Source organism: Mesocricetus auratus, unplaced genomic scaffold (assembly GCF_017639785.1).
Source record: "Mesocricetus auratus isolate SY011 unplaced genomic scaffold, BCM_Maur_2.0 Super-Scaffold_100011, whole genome shotgun sequence".
Taxonomy (NCBI): domain Eukaryota; kingdom Metazoa; phylum Chordata; class Mammalia; order Rodentia; family Cricetidae; genus Mesocricetus; species Mesocricetus auratus.
The window spans coordinates 15,077,013-15,092,882 of record NW_024429195.1 but is presented as its reverse complement, the minus strand read 5'-3'; the positions used below and the strand labels follow the sequence as shown (position 1 = coordinate 15,092,882).

Genomic DNA, 15,870 nt, shown 5'->3' with positions numbered 1-15,870 from the left:
TCACATTTCTCTGGCATCTTCATTTCAATTTGTAGCACTTAAGATAATAGGACAGATCATATAGAAATCATTTCACTGGTGATTCATCTTTCTGGCCTAACTGAAGAGTTTAACCAGCATCAATTTAGTATCATTAGCAAGCTTAACATGCCACATATGATAGCAAAAAGATATCATTATATTTAGGTCATTTTGATTTTATATGTGATGAAATAATCAATATGCAAACCACAAAGTCTTATTGTAAATATGTTTGTCAAATTTATCTTAGCTTATATAAATGGTTGAGAAGTAAATATCAGCTGCTCTGCCCTTGCTCAGGGTTTCAGCGGTCCCTGGTACATGCAAAGTAGATTATAATAATCCCTGAAACAGGATGTAAGGAGAGAAGTTGGCTCTGATACCCTAATACCGTTTTCCAGAATGATCTGGGCTAGAGCAACACTGATAAGGCAAACTCTTCACTCAAGTGTTAAGCGCATCAGCATGACTGTTTCTTTAATTGTAATTTCTTGAAGCAGAAAAAGGGTCTCTCTACAGTGACTTAAAATTGCATGCTGTATTAACAGCCACTGAGCAAATCTGAACATTTTTGTTCTTCTGGAAAAATCTCCACATTTGTCATTTGAACTTCATCAATAGGAACCACAGGGCTTCTTTGCTACCCTCCGGAGCTAGGTACAAGGACTGAGATGGTGAATCCCAGGCCTTAGTTTAGACAGAACAAGAGAGAGAATACAAACAGAATGCAATGGCTTGAGGGCAGTCAGGGAGGAAGCTGGCCATCTGAGAGGCTGTGGTTGCAAAATTGTCTTCCTCCTCCCAGTTGATTCCAGTAGAGGTGTCAGTAGAGGGACTGCCTGGGGATGATGGAGCTGCAGATGTTAAGATCTGTAAGCCCCTGCTGCTGCATGGGTCTGCACAGTGGTCATTGGGTGTGGGGGCTGCCATGAGCTGGCTTTGGGCACTCCTGAAAGTTCACTCCTGGCCCCATTCTTCTCAAAGAAAAGTCTTTCCATTCCAGAGTCAATTTATGACTCCTATTAGGACCATAGTGAACATTATAACCTGGATATTTATGTACAACACCAAATGTCCCCAGCCAAGCTACAACAACATCTAGAGATGTTGGAAAGTATAGCATAACTAAATTTTCTAACTACTATTTTCAAATGTAAATGTTTTCCATGTATGGGTTTACCTGTTTAATATACATTATCTTTTAATTTTAACTTAATTAAATGATCTAAAAATCATTCAATTTTACAATAGCCTGGTAGTATAGCCACGAAGTCCTTGAAAAACTCTGATACAGGGTTTATTATTCTCAGGTTCTTAGTGCTCTTTTTCTGACTGGTGTCCTGGCATGGGGTATATCTGGCTTACCAGGGCTCTTTCTGGGAGCCATTCAAGCTGTGTGAGTTTAAAGCAACAATGGACTGTATCGTCTCACCGTCGATATGACTGATTTTGTTCCCAGATGGCCATAGCAAAAATGAAAGTTCTAAGTGACCTTTGGCTCTCTCCTGCCACTTCCACTCCATGTTTATCTCCCGGCCTCAAGCTCTCTGGAGTGTGAGCCCTGTGTCTGCACTTTAACACATTAAACATCAACTTTCAACCTTGCCAGGATGAGTAGGTTTGACTTCCCTTAAATGTCAACAGAGTCAAAGTAATCCTGGGTCTTTTCTTGTCAGTTAGGCGGGACACTCACAGAATACAGACCTTCTTATCTGGCTCCTTTGTAGAAAGAATAAACCATCTTGAAGCAGGAGACAGTTCAAAATCTGTTGAAAAAACCTATGGAAATTGGCAGGGCAGAGTCTCAGTGCATCAAGTTATCAGCCTTCATCTCTAAAAATATGTGACAGAAAGCAGTGATCCTCTCATAGACTAAAATACTTGATTCAAAAGCTGTATTTAATACTTTTATATTCATTGTACTTAAAAAATATTAATGGCTCCTGAAAAACTATCTCTTCAAAGCTACTTGAATGTTGTGCTTGATTTGCAAGAAAAAAACAATACCTTCAAAAGGAATTATTGTATCGAAAGATTTTAAAGAAATCTACGTAAAGCATCAAATAAATATGTAGCTTGCTTCTCTCTGTTTGCAGGACACTTGACTGAAACCTGAGTCTCTCACTGTCTTAGCTAGTTCTCTAAATAATAGAAACCAATATCCAGACAAAAAGCCTCCTTTACTTTCAAATTTCCTTTGATTGAGAATTTGTTTTTTCCCATTTCAGAAAAGTATTTAAATAAGTGATTAAAAGCAAATACTAAGTTAAATGATACTCTTTGTTTCAAATTACATCCTGATCCCCTGGCACTCTCTTCTAATAGAGATATCTGATGAGAAGTCAGCTAGCTGTCTTAGATTTTCTTTGGACGCTTACATTTTGGTGAGGTCATAGACAGAAACATAAAACCCAACCCTAAAACTACAGTTGTTTGTGGCAGCAAGATGTTTCATCAGGTTAAAGCACTTGAGAGGAAACCTTGATGCCAAAGTTTCCACCCCAGAACCTGAGCACAGGTGGACGAAGAAGAGAACAACGTTGTCTCCTCACAGCCCAAGCATACTGAGGTGATGGGGAGGTTGACAAAACAGAAGAAAAGTGGGCAGATGGCTGCTTCTTGTCAGGGAAGGCATTGTTAGGGGTTTCTCAACAGGAACACCAGGGGAAAGGGGAGAACCCAGGGCCTCTATAAGTTACCCAAGCGGGCATCTATTTAGGCACTTCACCGTTGAGCCTTTCTCATTGCTGCGGGATGAAGTTTTTCCACTCTCTAGGACTTGGTCTGTCTTTCCATGACCTTCAATTCTTTGCCAGTGCCAGAAAACCAACTCAGAAATCCCCTAGACGAACATCAGCACTCCTGTTACAATGACACACATGGCTCCCCACCGTATAATACTACCAAGTTTTCTAATAAATATAATTTTTCAAACTTTTTAAAAAACACTGTTTCAAAGCTAAACACATTTAAAAATCAGTGCTTCTTTTCAAAACCAGTGTCCACATGGTTAGGATTATATACATATATATATATATATATATATATATATATATGTCATTAGACAAGGGAGGAGGGGAAGTTTACAATGTCTTTTATTTGAGACATTTAGAAATACATAACTACTAGTCCATATCCCATACTCCAAACCACATGCACATTTCTCAGGTTCTCAGGTGACTTCCAGGGTCCTTACTATATAGTTAGGTTTAACTGGTACTCACATCAAAATTATGTCTGAGTGTCTTTCCCTCTCCTTCTCCCTCTTTCATTTATTGGTGACAGGAAAGTTACTTTCACCATTTTGTAATAAATCACCTTAATAAAATTGCATATAATTTCTAATAGCTTTTCCATTGATTTATTCTATTTTTCCTAGTGAACAATTATGTTTCTGCAAAGAAATATTACCACACCACTAATTACCACCTAAAATGCTAATAATTTATGCTATAGCTTAATTGTATGGAGTACTGTTCCAGAACAATGCTATTTAACACTGCAGTCATCAATTGCCTTTGTCTCTTTTTCTAGCATTTCTTTTTCCATTTCCCTCCTCTTTCTTCTCCCAGGATCTCAAAGATGTCAAGATGTCAAGATGGTCACCATTCACTTGCTTCATATTCTCCACCGGCCAATTTAATCTGCGTAAGAATATACTCAATATGTTACAGCCTCTCTGGACATATCTAACATGCATTAATTGTACAAAATAATGGGTTCATTAAGAGGTCATATACAGGCTCCATGTTCATTCAGTAGTTCCCATATTTCATCTGTGTGTTCAGCATCATCCTCTTGTCTCAGTGCTGGAGGGTTTAGTTTCCACTACTGTCACTTACTTCATGTTATCATCAGTACTTGAGTAGAGACATGTGGGAGTCTGTTCTCATTATTGATGCTACAATTCAAAAGACTAGGGGCTTTTCTCATTTTCCCTTTTTGGTATCCTTATTGCTTTCTTTTCCTTCATCCCTTCCTTCCTTCATTTCTTTCTTTCTTTCTTACATTCCAATCCCAGTTCCCCCTCCCTCCTCTCCTCTCATTCTCCCATCCCCCCACTCCATGTCCCATCTGCTCCTCAGAGGGTAAGGCCTCCCCTAGAAATTCTAAGTCTGTCCCATCATCTCATTGAGGAAGGACCAAGGCACCCATCCCTATGTCTAAGCTGGGAAAGGTATCTCTCCGTATAGAATGAGCTCCACTAAGTCAGTTTGTGCATTAGTGTTAGATCTTGAACCCACTGTCAGTGGTCTCATATATCACCCCAGTCACACCATTGTCACTTATACTCAGGGAGTTTTGATTACAAAGATGTCTTTATCATTCCAATGAGCCTGCTCTTCTTACTGAAGAGAAACCAGGTCATCTGTCTTCTGCTTTCAAAGAACGGGACAAAGATTAAGTGAATAAGCACGAACTGTAATTTCCAAATTCACAAGATGAGAATTAAAAAATAGGTCTGCTACATCAAATGCCATAGGAGAGGAACAGACATTCAGTGTATATGTGGTGAATCTTTGTAATCTACAAATATTCTTGTACCTATTATTGCTGCAGCTTTTGTTTAACATTTTATTCTGCTTTCAGGTTCTGCTTGGGTTCAAGAGTTCATTTTGGAATCCATTCCTTGACCACTTTCCTTTATCTTTATCCTTATCATTATAAGCATTCCATGACTGAAATGCATAGCTGGAAATTAAAGTTGGATTTTGAAAGTTTTTCATTTGCCAATAAAAGTGTTCCCCTTGAGATTCATATTTCTTACTAATCAAAACCCACAACTCCCTTCATTGCCATACCAAGGACTCTCTTCAAAGATAGGCCCCTGAGGTTTTAAGGGGAACAGATCTCAGTTAATCCAAGCTTTGAAAATATGCAATTTAGAAAAATAACATTCAAATTTGCACTGACTAATATTTTATTAATACGGAGGAAATACATTTTCTTCTCATTCAGTTTCTAATTAAATGGAAGCTCACATTTAAATACAGATATACCCTGTTTGGTTCACACTGCTTAAATTCTTGTAGAAATAATCCTGTTCCAAATTTGCAAAGACACAAACTAGCGCTGGACATTATTTTCTCATTTAATTGTGTCAAGGAAAAACAAGGTTGTGCCATCTACTCATTTCAATATTTCAATTTGAATATTCAAAGATGATTCCCTTATAATGTGAAAGGAAACATGATAACTAAATTGGAATTGCATCCATTCATTTTCAGTTCCAAAATGAAAAATGTCCTTGAAAAGACAACACGTGGTCTTCAGAAAACCAAGTTTCAATACTAGAAAAGTCATAGATAATAAAGTAGTGGGATGCCATTGGTTGAATTTCATTGCCTTCCTTAGACCATATATCAAAGTCCTGGTCTCTCTGTCATATATTATGACCATACTAGAAGAAAGGAGATGATTAAGTTAAAATGAAGTGGTACAAAGGGCCTTAACATTTGACTGGTATTCCAATACGAAAAAAAATGTACCATGATGCAGCGAGAAGAGATGACATAAAGACTGAAGATGCTATCTACAAATCAAGGAGGCAGGCATCAAGATGCAGCTAATCCAATTGGTACCTCTGTCTTAGACCACTAGCCTCTAATGTAGTGAGAAAAAATCATTACTGTATAAGAAACCATTAGGTGATGGATTTCTACTAAGCTAATGACATTGACCATGCCACAGGGACAGTGAGTTGCAAATGAAGTTCTAGGTGTCAGCCCATTAGAAGGGCATCCTTGTAAAGAGAAGCCTTTTCCTTGAGAGAAGCCTTCCCACCAGCCTGTTTCTAGAGCCGCATCAGTCCCAAATAAACACACAGGAGGCTATATTAATTATGAAGCTGTTGGCCTTGCTTGTTTCTTACTGGCTAGCTCTGACTTAAGTAATTACCACATAATTGTTAATCTAAGTATTTCTCTTACTGGAGAATAGTTCCGGGCTTCCTACCCCGTGGCGTTACATCTTGAATCTCTGTGTTTCTCCTTCCCAGAGTCCTCATGGACTCCTAGTCCCACCTATCTAGATTCCTATTGGCCAGCAGTGCTTTATTGACACAGGACTTTCCCAACACATCCTGTATTGGGCAAATCTCATTTAAGTAATGCCTCAAGACTGGAGACATTGGTACGTCTTTTGATTGTGCTATGCCTTTACATGTTTGCCACAGCTCTCTTTCTTTGGTATCTGGCATGATGCGAATGGACATGGGGAGATCTCCACTGCCTGTAACATAGTGTTCTTATCTCTTGGAAACATCCCATTCTACTGGGCATTTTTACCTGTGGATTGTCAAGAAGATGATTTCTCCCTAAGCTATCCTGTCTAATTTGATAATAATGATAGTTTATACAGAGTTTTGATGAATAAAAATAAATGCAAGGATATGTTTCACAACCAGAGTCTGCAAGTTTCACCCAAGAAGCTGCATGGATTGGAGCTCAAGTTATGAATTAAAAATTGAGTCCCAGTAGTCAAGCTAGTTTAAATTCCTTTAGCCTTAATGTTGGGGAAATGTGTTCTCAGGTCTCAGAGTGTATCACAGCTGAAACAAAGATTTGAAAATAACAAAGTTAGACTGAAGGTGATTTTGTTAAATAACTTTGAGGTGAAAAACCAAAGAAGACAATCTAAAGTTTTAGAAAGGCACATAGTTGAATGCAGAACTCTTGAAGGTCAAGAAATTAGAAGAGAGCAGCCTAATTATTACTGGCTGATGTACTCTTTTTGTTAGATTTGGTTGATGACCAAAGGTGATGATAACTTCCATTTACCCATTTCTGCCCTCAATCTCTTGATATTTAAAAAAATTATGTTTTTTTTGGTTTTTCGAGACAGGGTTTCTCTGTGGCTTTGGAGGCTGTCCTGGAACTAGCTCTTGTAGACCAGGCTGGCCTCGAACTCACAGAGATCTGCCTGCCTCTGCCTCCCAAGTGCTGGGATTAAAGGCGTGTGCCACCAACGCCCGGCCTAAAAAAAACTATTACTGAATGGATTATGTACCCTAAAGATTTAAAGTAGAGCTGACTGATTTTTTTCTATATAAGAATTTAAGCTTATGATTCCTTTAAGATTATTTATAAGAAAGATTACGTATCAAGATAAGTAATAAAGTGATTGGCCTACCAGTAAAAGACATGACAAGAACACCTTGCTCGCCCACATAGTTAATCTATAACAAGTTGCTTGGGTATGAATGTATGTGAGTTCTTGGAATAATTTGTTTTTCACCTGTAATGTTTAATCATGTGAGGGAGATGAAAAATGTGTTTGACCTATAGCCATTCACTTGACAAATGGAATGTAACCATTTTGACTTTTGTATTGCCTGTGAAAAAAGATGAGAGAATGGAGAGAGAATAAAGAAACAACAGAATAAAGAAGGAAATCATCAAGAGAGTTTGTGAGTGCCATTTTCACTAGCCCTGCTCAGATAGAAAAGTCTAGCCTCGCCTACTCCGTGGATTCCTATTGAAGCCCTGTGCTACTGGAGGCTTGCCCCTGAGACAGCAGTAAGCTAATATGTAAGCATTGTAGAAAGCTAACTCCTAGCCATAATAAAAAATAACCCTGTTTTTGCTCTAACATGAGTCATTTGAGTTCACTCTTCCCAGGTTTTTCATACTCTTCATATAATGATTTCAAATGAATGTATTTATAGAGCTGGCAAGACAGCTTAGTTAGTAAGATCTATGACTTAGAAACTCAAGGACTTGAGCTAAATCCATACAACGCAGTAAAGAAAATAAATAAAACCTAGGTATTGTGGCATGGACTGGTAATCTGAATGCTTAGGTAGAAAAGATGAGTGGATCCCTGGGATTCACTGACCAGGTGAGATTAAAAATGGAAACTTTTCATCCTTTGCATTATAGTAAGGATGCAAATTATCTCAATGTCTTTGAAATTTTCTTCGTTTTGTTATTGGAGATCTTGTTCAGAATTGTATTCTAGAACACATGTTGTTAGAAGACCCATCCACATAATATGTATTTCTTGGGCTAAAGAAATAGTTGAGAGGGTAAACTGAGTACCTTGCAACAATGAAGATTGGAGTTCAGTCTCCAAAGTCAATAGAAAAACATAGGCTTGGTAGTATAATTGTAAACCCAGCAGAGCACTGAGGAGATAGAGATGGAAAGATCCCGTGGGCTTATTGGCCAGCAAGCCTAGGCACATCAGCAAGTTCAAGTGCAATGAGTGACTTCATCACAAGAAAAACTGTGGAGAAAGTTTGATAAAGATAACCAAAGGCCAGTCTATGGCCTATGTGCACATATGAGTATATGTCTGCCTACACATGAACATGAACACACACATAGCAAATTAATAAACTGAAATTAATTACATTATCTGAATGGATGAGTTCTATTTTATCTTCGATTATACAATTTAGCTATTTGGACATAATTAATAGAATCTTACATGTTAATCAGATTAGATAAACTTATATTATACACCCTTCTTATCACTACTTCAAGCTATTTTAAAATGCTATAACATGCAACATGGTAAGAATATTTTTAAATACCAGGCAGCTGATAGTTCATTTAGGCTAATTAATTAAATAATTCTTTATCTTGATCATGACTCCATGGAAGACAAAAACAAGCCAGAGTCAATGACTGACTAACATAGGGTTTCTCAAGTTGGAACCAATCATGCTTTAGATTCCCAACAGAGACAGTCTAAAACTCATTGTCAAAAGGCATCAATTCCTTGTGTAGCTTCTTGGCCCTAATTTTCCCCTTGTGCCCATTACTTATCCTAAGAGCTCATCCTCAGTAAGTCAATGATGCAGGAATTCCAGTGTTCCTTAAGAGCTGACCTCAAATAAGTGATACTAGAGAGGCTCAGAGGAAGCCAACTCTTTAGATATGAATCTCAAGTTCCATAACTCCTCAATCAAATGTCAGTGATAATATCTACTGGATAGTAGGGTTGATAATATCTATCATTTTATAGTATTGATACTTGTCATGATCTCTGTATAATCTTCATCCATTATACAAGATGAGCTAAGACAGGGCATAAGTACAAGGAAATTGACAAGCTATTGCAATGACAGAAAGTTGTAAGCCCTATTGCCAAGGGCCATGTTTTGCTGAGAGAATGTAAGATGCTCAGATTGCTTATTGTTTAAAAAAATTACCTTTAATTTTATATTCCAACCTCAGTTCTCCCTTCCTCCCCTTCTCCTGCACCCTGCTTCCCCCTCAAACCCCATCCATTCTTCAGAGGAAGTAAGGCCTTCCCTGGGGAATCAATAAAGTCTAGCATACCAAGTTGAGACAGGACCAAGCTCCTCCCCCATGTATCAAGGCTGAGCACGGTATCCCACCATAGAGAACGGGCTCCAAAAAGTCACCTCATGTACTTGGGGATAGGTCCTGGTGCCACTGCCCACACCCCCTCTTCAACAGATCAAACCACATTCAGAGGGCCTAGTTCATTCCCTTGCAGGTTCCCCAGATAGTCCATGAGCTGAGCTTCCACTAGATCAGGTGAGTTATCTCTGTGGTTTTCCCTATCATGCTCCTGACCCCTCCTTTTTCATATGATCCCTCATCCTCTCTTCAAATGAACTCCACAGGCTCAGCTCAATACTGGGCCATGGGTCACTGCACCAGCTCCATCAGTCACTGTATGTAGGTTTTATGATAACAATTAGGGTAGTCACTAATCTAATTAAAGGGAAAGGCCCATTCAGACACCCTCTCCACTATTGCTAGTTGCCTTAGCTGGGGGCATCCTTGTGGATTCCTGAGAACTTCTCCAGTGCCAGGTTTCTCCCTAACCCCATAATGGCTGCCTCTATCAAGATAAAATGCTTTTTTAATCATGAATCTGAAAGACTTCTTGGTAGCATTAAAAATATCTAGGCATCAATTCCTGCTGAAGGGAAGTTTAAGCTGGAGTTGAGACACACATTTTAATCATAAAAGTGAAAGATGTTCTAAGAAAGCTTAGATCTTGCTCTAGATCTCAGTAACAATCCAGAATAATTTCTCTTATAAGCAAAATATAAGGATTCCTGTGATGTTGGATGGGCATATTCTCCTGATCTTTGAATAAAACAGACTTCTGTCTTCAAACAAAGTAGAGTTTGTACTTTTACACTCACACAGTCTAAAAAATTGCAGGAGTTCAAGTATTCCAGGCCACCAATCTTCTTTTAAGTAATCAATATGGTCCTGAAAACACAGATAAGCATGATGGATGAAAGAAAAGCATTATAAACTGATCCAAGACTGACTCCAACTATTACTGACAGGTATTTCAGTTGCAATAATTCTTAATAGGATGGACATGAAAGTAATGTTCCAAATGGGAGAAGCAGGAGAATTTGAATTGCCCAAGCAAAGACTGTAGAGGATACTATGATAGTAGGCACTATTGCTAAACCCCACCCAGAGAAGTGCTGTGATTTTTGCCAGAAGCTGTACCACTTTCTAGAGAACTGTCCTTATCCAAAAGTCCCTCTGCTTGTAAGTTACTCAATCAGAAACATCAGTGACTCAGAGGCTACAATAGATGACCAGCTTGGTAATGTTATGTGATTTGTAATCCCAAATCCATGCTCCTGAAAGTGCAGGCTAAAGATTCCAGCTGAACACTGTACCCTAGGGTTTTCCCACCTCTACTCTGTCTCCCTGCCCTGTCCCTCCCTGCCCATCTTCCAAATGAGTTCCCTTTTAAAAACCCTCATCTTTGAATCCACTTGTGTGAAACCAACCTATTTTGATGATCATAGTATTCCCAGATTTCCCAGGGATAAATTCTCTTAGAGCCGTTTTCTTTATACACTGGTTCAGTGTACCATATATATTTGTATTAATGAACAATATGCAACATTATTTAATATTTATGAAAGTTCCAAAAATTGTATTATTTTCTTTGGATCTCTTTAATGTTTTTCTCTCAAAAAATATGTGTGTGCATGTGCGTGTATATCCCTAATTTATTCATTTCACTCTTATATGTCACTTGATTTATTATGTTGAGTTATTCAAGTTTTTTTGCTATGTTTCTAACAGGAAAAATGGTATAGCTATGAGCAGCCTTGTGGGTGAAAACGTTGTTTGGAAGTTTTAAATGTCTGACTTTTCTCAGGCACAAGATGCCTCTTGGCTTTCTTGCTGGAGTCTCAAAGGAGAATGTGAAAGTCATTCATATGTTCACAAGGAACTTGATGTGTCCACAATACTCTGCACTATCATTGGTACTGGCACTGTCTGGTAATGTTCGTTGGGACTTTAAGGGTTTAAAGATATCACTAAGTTACCCAGTTGCATCTTTCTAACTACTTAAGTAATTTTAAAAATGGTTGGAGATATACCTCAGTAGTCAGAGAAATATTTGAGATGTTTAAGGCCCAGGGTTGCATATAACAAACACACACAAAACAAAATTATGTTTGTATGAATATGTTTGTTTGTAAATTTTTATAAAATGTGTTCTTTGTAAAATAGTAATTCTTGTCAGTTCTAAATATCAATCACATTACCTTTGAATGTACCAAAAATTCAAAATTTAGTTCAATTGAACTTATCAACCTATTCTTAAAGTTTTAATTTTTAATGTATTTAGAAACAATTTCTGGGCACTAAAGTCATGAAGAATTTTTCTTCCAGATTTAGAATTCTGACTTCCAAAGGTCTACCTTTAAGCTCACCAGCCCCTGTTCCAACATCATTTGTTGAATTTCCTTTTTATTCATCCTAAGAAGTAGTACCAGCCCTTTCACGAACGAACTTTGGGGCCTATACAATGGTTTTCTACTTTATTCCATTGGTGGTCTATGTCTACGGGTGAGTTCTTAGTCTTGATTTTCATAGCTTTAATTATTCTTAAGATCAAGTAGGATAGTTCTGACTATTTATTAATTTGTTCTTTTAGCATTTGGGGCCATGTTTGGCCCTTGTAAACATCTTAAAAAGATTTGGGGGCTTTTTTAAATGAATATAATATTTAGTGAACTGGTATCTTTATGCTGCAGGTTTTTAATTTCCCTACATGGCACATAGGAACCTGAACATATGTGTGCATTTCTAATGAATTTTTCTCTATACTAATTCATACTGTATTCCATAGCTATATTGCTTCATTCTTTTATTATAGCCAATACTTTTTGAATATCATAAGGCAACATTTCCTTTGTCAGTGCTGGCAATTCAAGTGAACTAGCCTTGCACATATCAGTCAAGTGTACTACTACAGAGCTGTACACCCAGGAAATGTTTTTACTGTTTGTTTTGAAACTGAATTGTACTGACATAGTTCAGGCTGGCCTTGAACCTCTGATGGTCATGCTTCAGCCTCCTGGTGGATAGAATTAAAAGCCTACTCTACTGGGCCTAGACTTCAGCATTTGTTTCAAAGTTTTAATGTATTCTGGTTAGATTTTCTGCATTCTCTTCTCCCACTCAGTCTTCCTTTCCCCAGAAGCATCTAATGTTATGGAATTTTTAATGACATTTCATCAATATTTCATGCCTATATTGGAAAGTTCACCTACTTCTTTCCTATAGCAGTCAGGGATGTGGTTACAAAAATAATGCATATGAACTGTATTTATTTTCTTTTAAACAAGATAAATAATCAAGCAGTAAGAACCATCCATTGCCCTGCTGTCGACCTCCAACCATATGTCCCCTTCATCCACTCAATGGCCCTGTGGGGTTCTGATCTTTAGCAGCTCCTATAAGAAAATCCACACGATGTTTAATTTGTCTCACCCAAGTTCAAAGTCACAGCATAATATTGCTTTGCTTGACAAGTTCATCGATTTTCTTTTCCCCTGCAAACATGTCAAGCTTTTCTTCAGTGATATCTCTTGTCTTCCTTGTAGTGGAGTACATGTTCTGAGCATGCCCAGATCCATAGTGTGATTGTTTCATGAACACTGTCTGCTCTGGGAATCACCCAGCAGTGGCTGTGCGCTGGCATGGGAGCAGGAATGCCTCCCCATGCTGTCAGGTCACCAGTTGTACAGCTTTAAATCCCTACGTTCTCCACTTTGTTTCTGAAAGCAGTATTTTACATTTTTCTTCTTTCTTGTTGCTGTTTATCCTTTTGGAGGTAATGAGCAGGGCTGGTGACTATTAGCACCTCATTTTTTTTGCTGTTTTCCTTTTTCTAAGTAGATGTTCATACTATTTATCAGCTTACATCTCTTTGTGCTGTTATCCTGTGCCACAACTGATCAATATTCTTTAAAATTTAAAATTCCTTAAGATGAGATATTGGGTATTTTAGTAATTGCCCCTGTTTCAAAGGAAATGAACATAGTATTTATTAATATTTGGCACATAAAACTAACATTTCTAGGCCATACATTCCCACTATTAACATACATTTCATTTTAAATAAAAATATCTAGTTTTAACAAATGCTGTTGCACATTGGTTGAAATTATTATATGACTTTTCTTATTTGCCTAATTAACAATATTAAAAACATTAATCAGTTTTATGACAACATTCTCAGGTGGCAGGTGGAATGGCTCAGTAAGAGCAATTGCTGCATTTTTGGAGAACCCAGTTTGGTCCTCAGCACCCATAAGCTTCCGGCTCCCTGAAACTCTACTTCCGGGATATGTGGCATCCTCTCCTAACTGTTGAGAGCACGCTCACGCATATGTTCATATGTACACATGCACACACTCATGCACATAAACAAAATCAAACATAATAAAATAATAAAGAATCTTAGACTTCCTGATGGAACCTCCATTTTCACAATATGTTTTAATATGTTGCTAATTTCATTTGGTTACTTACATATTTAAGTTTTTGCATCAAGTTCATTGATAAAAGATAGACAATTGTGGGTCTTTTAATGTTTGGAAGAACTCAGACATAAAACTTTCCAGACTAGGTAGTCTTTTGCAAGAGGAAAACTTGAGTGCCTATTTCAGTTTCTTTATTGCTTATTGATCCGTTCGAGTTCTTTTTTCTCATTCTCAGAGAGAAAAGTAACTTACCCAATTTTCTGTAGCCATTTACTGACAGAGAAGAAAGAAAATTTAGCTTGGGTCTCCTTGGTTCCATTGCTTCTATGCTTAGCCGCTATGATAAGTACTGTGTAGTCATTTCTTGTTTTAGAAGATACCCCTCTAAATTTTAGTATGGGGAAACACGTAAATGGACAAAATAGTGAAAATCATGCATTTAGAAGACAGCTCTGCTCTTTAGCTTTTAGACTGAAGGCAGACATGATGAAAGAAGAAAAACATTACATTACCCCAGGCATAACTTGAGTAGTATTGAGTGCTTTGTTGTGGGTTGGAAAGTAAAGAAAAGAGAATGGGAGACAGACAAAACAATAGATTGTAGAGTTGCAGGGAGTCTATATAAACAATGCTCCTGAAATCTGTGATGTTGAGATTACATAGCATCTTTAGCAGAGAACAAAACACAGCATGAAAAAAAGAATGAAAAAAGATTTGAGGAAGACAGACATGGCTACTCTCCTGCAGGATGAGGGGCTCTTCATTGTCCTTGTGTTTCTGGTCCTATGGAGGGAAGGTGAAATTCGCAGTGAGCATTCCAGTCTCCTCTCCCCTGTCATCACTCCCCCACCATTCATGCCAGACAAAGGACTGATGGAGGCTTATGGAGACATTGGCATGGACATCGTCTTCCTTCCTTCCTTCCTTCCTTCCTTCCTTCCTTCCTCCCTTCCTTCCTTCCTTCCTTCCTTTCTTCTGGGGTACTCTGCTCTGTCTCACCTATTAGCCTTGATCTTAGATCAAATGTGTCCTCCCCTCAGTGAAGCCTCTGACCCTCACTGCTCTGGGATGGAAAGGAAGGTTACATCTGGCTTCCCAGACTAAAGTTACCATGTGCATTATTTGAATATTCCTTCAGAACTCAGGAACCACAAAGGTCCTATTTTTCTTATTTCCTCAAACACTCCAAAATGCATAAACACTCAAAAGTCAAAAATGAGTGAACACTATAGATTTAAGATGAATGCTTGGTTAATCCATTTAAAGCACAGATAACAATTTCTTGAAGCTGCCACATAAAAGTGCAGGCTAAAATTCTTGAAACCCATCGTGCTTGGAAATGGAGCTTTGAGAACTCCTTGTAGAGGAAGAGAGACAGATAGTGTACTTCCTGGACTTCAGACACCAAAGAGAAAGCAGTTTCAAAGAAGCAAGCGGCTCTTGTCATTTTCATGTGCTCCTTAGCATTTGCTGTGAAAAAAGCAAGATGCAAACACTTCCCTTCAAAAGTTGTGTTTCTGGCTTTGCAGAAACGAGAGCTTGGGTTGTTTTTCCAGGATTTCAGTGGGCAGGCTAAAATGCCCTGTTGTTAATTTTCTGGGGAATTCGCTGTTCTAACATAGAACACAGACTCTATTCCTTGATACAACTTGCATCTAAAAATAAACAAAACATATGGAAAAGAATTATGATGCATATGCTGACATGAGTAAGAATTGATGAGTTACCAGTTGTTCAGAAATCGTCATACAACACATTGTCTGAACTTGAGAAGGAATTTCAAATTTCAGTTCTTGACTCCCTCAAGGCCAAAACACAAGGAAATAAACAGAGCTCTGTTGTTTCCTCCTCGCAATTCTTTAAGTTTGCTGTGTGTCTTCTGTTTTTTTTTCTACCCCTCTTTCTCATTACTTTTCCTTTCAGCCTGTATGCTATGTCAAATACTTTCATTGTAATCAGGTAGAAAGGGAAGACATGCTAACACAGATTATGATTTGCTTTACCTTGTTTTTACTTCCTGACTTATCTTCATTTGAAAGTTCTAAGTTGTAATAAATTCATTCTAACTTTTAAAAAATTCAGAGTTCAGTATCAATGCAGGATAAAATTGG

General features: G+C 37.9%; 1 long non-coding RNA gene across 1 annotated transcript; it reads right to left on the bottom strand.

Moving 5' to 3' along the window:
* Positions 1-12,584: 12,584 nt before the first annotated feature.
* On the bottom strand, positions 12,585-15,425 carry LOC121143057. The gene is made up of 2 exons (XR_005880191.1): positions 14,012-15,425; positions 12,585-13,293 (listed from the first exon to the last, which is right to left on the bottom strand). It is a non-coding gene; the product is annotated as an uncharacterized LOC121143057 (long non-coding RNA).
* Between the last annotated feature and the right edge of the window lie 445 nt (positions 15,426-15,870).